This window comes from Vespa velutina, chromosome 7 (assembly GCF_912470025.1).
Source record: "Vespa velutina chromosome 7, iVesVel2.1, whole genome shotgun sequence".
Classification (NCBI taxonomy): Eukaryota; Metazoa; Arthropoda; class Insecta; order Hymenoptera; family Vespidae; genus Vespa; species Vespa velutina.
In genome coordinates, this window is record NC_062194.1 from 8,386,662 (window position 1) to 8,391,661 (window position 5,000).

At 39.4% G+C, this 5,000-nt stretch overlaps 1 protein-coding gene and 1 long non-coding RNA gene across 3 annotated transcripts in view; both read left to right on the forward strand.

The window, feature by feature from the left end:
- The window catches only part of LOC124950652 (LIM domain-binding protein 2), a 122,672-nt gene that overhangs the window by 13,887 nt on the left and 103,785 nt on the right, over window positions 1–5,000 (forward strand). The gene's annotated exons all lie outside the window — the stretch shown is intronic.
- LOC124950655 overlaps window positions 1–5,000 on the forward strand; it is an 11,113-nt gene that overhangs the window by 1,004 nt on the left and 5,109 nt on the right. The window contains exon 1 of the long non-coding RNA XR_007101409.1: window positions 1–3,945. This exon is cut by the window's left edge and continues 1,004 nt beyond it. This is a non-coding gene — a long non-coding RNA (uncharacterized LOC124950655). The remainder of the gene's footprint in view (window positions 3,946–5,000) is intronic.

A 5,000-nucleotide genomic window follows, 5' to 3' on the forward strand; every position in this document is an offset into this window, starting at 1 on the left:
ATTTGAGAAAGAGAGAAAGAGAGAAAGAGAGAGAGAGAGAGAGAGAAAGAGTGAAAGAGAGAAAAAGAAAGATTGGATATTCTTAAGAAAAAATTGAAAAAGTTTGCATACACGAGTTCAAGAAATTAACGTGATTACATAATTCTAAAGTGGTAAGTGTTATGATACATTTAGAGTTAGAAGTATAAGGATAGATTTAGAATCAGAAATCATATGATAATAAAGAAGAAAAAGATGAAAAAAAATAAAATAAAAAAGAACAGTCAACATCTTATATTTCTTATGAATGGCATTTACCAGTTTATGCAATCGTCCCTTGTCTCTTTATTTCAAGCACTACTGCTCGACTCCACAAATTTTCCCTTGAGAAATATCCAACACGAATGCTCGAGGACTTGAAGAACCCCCACCGCGTCTTTAGAGATGCATGAATATTAATATTCTCAAGTACACTGTGTCGTACGCCATCCAAATTCTGATGCACCGATTAAGCATCATAGTAAGAAAGGTTTTGGGAGATATGTAAGATAGGTTGTAAAAAGATAGTTAATACATCGAATTAGTCGATTAATCGAATGGAATGATAAAATTGATCGAATTGTTAAAAATGTATTTTTATTTTTTTTTTTTTTTTTTCTGTACGATCGTGGTTAAATATGATATCTTATTGATGTTTCTGTCAATGAAATAAAAAATTTGGGGTATAGAAAATTTTGCTTGATGAACGTGACGAAGGGTCTTATAATCATAAAGAATAATTTTTTCTTAACGATAGAAAATTTTTTGAATTTTTAAGAATGTTAGAGAGAAAGTGAGAGAGAGAGATTGAGAGTGTGAGAGAGAGCGAGAGAGAGAGAGAGAGAGAGAGAGAGAGGTGAACCGGCTACTTTTGCGTCATTCTGTACCGGCAGCAGCAGCAACCCTGGGGTGGTGGGCGGTGGATGGAGCTGCGGCGGGCGTTTTTCAAATAATTACATCGGGCTGCGGTGGTGGTGGGTTGCCATGGCAACCGCAGTGCCTTCAGCATCCTACGGGCGAAGGCAACCGGGCAACCGAGCGACGCAACCGGGTTCTCTCTATCTCTTTCTCTTCCGATGTTGAACGTGTACTTCCTCCGGATCGGTCCAAACTGGTTCACTCTCTTCTTCGCTTGCTCTCGAAACGCCCTTTTATCCTACGGCGAATTATCAGGATGGACTTTTAAGAACGCTCCCTTGTTCTTTATGTTCAGTTTTATCGACATCCAACCTAAACTCTTAAGGTCAAAATTTTCTTTCGCGATCGATGCATTATTTAGAACGATATATTTTTTTCTTTTATTTTTCTTCTTATTTTAATTTTTTTTTCTTTCTTTGTTTTATTTTTTCTTTTTTCCTCATTTTTTTTTTCGTTTCGTTGTTTTCTTTTTCGTTTGGAAAGATTCGATCAAACAGGGGAACGATGGCTCCGTTCTCGAGCGGTTTCGTTGCTCGCTGTTGGTTAACGACGGTGACGAAGTTCGAAGCACGGAAAGTTCAACGGGATCTAAAGTTTTCTAAAGTTTCTCGAGGCACCGTACTTTCAACCGTACGCAGTGCGTATTATCGTGACATTTCCGCGAGCATAAATTTTGCAGTAGTCGAAGTACCTCTCGATGTATTATACCGAGATTCTGAGTGGAAGATAAATTTTATCTCGGAGGCCCCGCTCCGAAATTAGGTCAGTCGCCATTACGTAGGGGAAAACGAAATGCATCGCTTAATTTCTGTCGTACGAGTTGCACCGAAAATGATAGATAGTCGTACCGACTAAAATTAAATATTTATACTTTTCGCTTGCGTTTTATGTATAATCAAAACTATATATTATTATTTAATAATATTTCAACCGTAATATTTATACTTTCTTTCATTTTTCTTTTTTTCATTTTTCCTTTTTTTTCTTTTGCATTACGTTTGATCGACATTCAATTTGACGAAGGAAACTGCGTTGTGGTAAAATTCTGCAAAAGGGCAAAGGGATTGAAGTCGCGTCGATGTAATGTCCACGACGTCACCTCCTCCATCTTTCGACAGCTCACTCGACCCAGTACCGACTTGTACATCCAACCTATCCTAGCACAGGTCAAGCAGGATTCTAACGAGCGCGCGCGCACACGCTAGAAAGAGAGAGAGGGGGGTTTCAGGATGAAGCGGGAAGGGGTAGAGAAGGCAAGAGAAAGGTGGAGCAATGGAGTGGGGTCAGTTCGTGACCCGACCACCTGTGGAAGCAGCCGGTAGCTACTTCTTGTTTGCCGTTTGCGCATACCTACTTACCACTTATATGTACTACGTATTACTAAGGCGAACTATACCAGCCGATGACCGTGGTCATGGCTAGCTCCAAAATTACACTCCTGCTTTTCCGAGAATTCTTCGTCTTCGCGCTATCATCTTGGTTACCGATTGCATTGATTTCTGCGAGCTTATAAACAGCCTGCAAATGATAATAATGAAATTTTAAGAGGGCGGGTATTTTTTCTTTATTTTTTTTCTTTTTTTTTTTATAAAACAGAACAGAATAAATAGAAATTTTATATAAAATAGACTTAAAATAATACATTTTTAAAGATCCGCTCTGAAAGAATATATAATACATTCTTGAAACAAAAACGAAAAAAAAAAAAAAATAAAAAAGAAAATGTACATTACTCGATTTGTAAAAGACCACGATTAGGACTTAACAGACGAATCGTTGAAACGGAGAAAGGGATTATCGAATTGCAGTTAAATGGGGAAAGATATTTTCGAAGCATGGCTTATATTTTTGGGACAACCTCTTCGACCCATAACGCAGGAGAACAGCTGTATCGGTGGTTGTAATAGCGCCGCGAAATACAGACGCTCACGCACACACTATGATATACAGCTAGATCTGCGTATACATTGCCGTAGGTATAATATACGTGGCGCTTAATAGTACTACGGCCATTCATGCCGCGAGTCGCCGGCAGCTTAGCGCTCTATTAATCACGGATTATTATTCATGCGCCTACCACGACGACGGTGGCGCTTTTAGCGCCACTGACTTTTGTCGCCCCATTGCCTTTGAGCTCGTCTCCTGCTCATTTTTTACTCCTCTTGCTCTCTCTTTCTCTCTCTCTCTCTTTTTCTTTCTCTCAACCTTTTCTCCCATTCCTTCATTTTCGCCCTTCTCTCGTTTCTCTATCTCCTCATTTAGCCTTCATAATGATTCTTTTCGGCTTCTTTCGGTCCCACTTCATTAAGCAGCACGTGGTCCAAGTTGCATATCGGTCTATCGGATCGTATTGTGAGAAATAAAAATGGAAAGAAGAAAGTAAAAGAAAAAGTTCAAGGAAAAGGAAACGTTATAACCTTGTAATAAGATTAACATCCGATTTGTATTAATCGATTCTAATTGCATAAAAGAAATCGCATGCGTGACGGTTGCGAAAAAAATTTGGACGAACGTTGAACATCGCCTTCCGTCCTCATTCTATTTGGATCTGTATTTAATTTAAAATAGATCATTATGAGTAGGAAATAAAAAGTCGTTGGTGTTGTCTAAAAGTCATGAAGAAAAATAAGGAAAAAAAAAAAAAAAGAAAAAAAAAAGAAATAAAAAAAAAATAAAAAAAGATCATATCCTTCACTTAGGATAGCTGCTTGCATTGGGTCTGACTTGAAGAAGTTCCATACCATTCGTGTCTAGATTTAATACTTTCCCGAGTACGGGTGGCAGACGTAACTTTTTTATTTTAGTGCTGTAAATAACCGTGTCACTTGGTTAATTTCGTTTTCACCACTTTCATCCGAGCGAAGGAAGGAAGGAAGGAAGGAAGGAAGGAAGGAACGAACGAACGAACGAACGAACGAACGAACATACGTACGTATGTTGAAGAAGAAGATAGAGAGCTCCCTCACGCTCGTCGCATTTATGTCTTTAAACTCTCGCATGCCGTCGTCGGTACGTCGTTAATTTGACGGACAGTTGGACTGAGTGAGAAAGATAGAAAGGATGTGTATATATATATATATATATATATATGTGTGTGTGTGTGTGTGTGTGTGTGTGTGTATATATATATACATACGTACGTACGTACGTACAAGGGTTTACATATGAGCCGCGTGTGCCATGCGGTTAATTGACGCTTAATTGGCCGTAATTAAGTTAACTCTGGGAGCACGTGGGCGAGGCTTGTGCGGAGATTGGCTATGGTGCTTTAAGACTTCAGCAATCATCCTTAGACGGATGGTAACCGAAACGCGAGTTAGTTTCTTATGACGTAAGTTTAAGCTTGAAATCATATTAGGACAATTCCTAATAATTCTGTTGTCAAAGCGGATAAAACGTCTTACGTATCCCTATAACAAGTTGGTTTTTGGATTTATCGAGTATCATCTCTTAGATTCTAACAATAGTTCTCAGCTATTATTTTCATCGTTAAATCAATTAATTTTCAAAAGGCTTCCTTTTGGTTATTATTATGATTATTTAATCTTATCGCTCGTATATCAGTCGTATTTCGCACGTGTTGGATCGATCGTCGAACCGAGGAAACGTTAGGTAACATGCGCTTCATCGATCAAGGATGCGAAACGAAGGAGATACACGTTGGTAGTCCATCGAGTCAGGGTCACTCAGGATTGTGCCGACCTAACCTCAAATCCCGGCCAGGTAATTCACCTCCACCTTGAATTCCATCGTCGTGTGTATGCGATCACCTGTCGGCGCGACGTCGACTGGCCTTCCACCCTCTCCTTCCTTACTCCTCTCGCTACTTCATGGTCTCTCTCTCTCTCTCTCTCTCTCTCTCTCTCTCTCTCTCTCTCTCTCTCTATTTATCTATCTCTTTCTATCTCTATCTCTCTTTCCTTCACGCGTGCACGCATCCCGCGCTTGAGTTCGCCGTGAAACGAATACATTTGCATCTTTTCTTCTTCTTACTTATTTTTTCCGACAAAAGACGAGATATTCAACGTCCTTGAAAGCCTGCGCTGAACTCCATGACAAGGGAA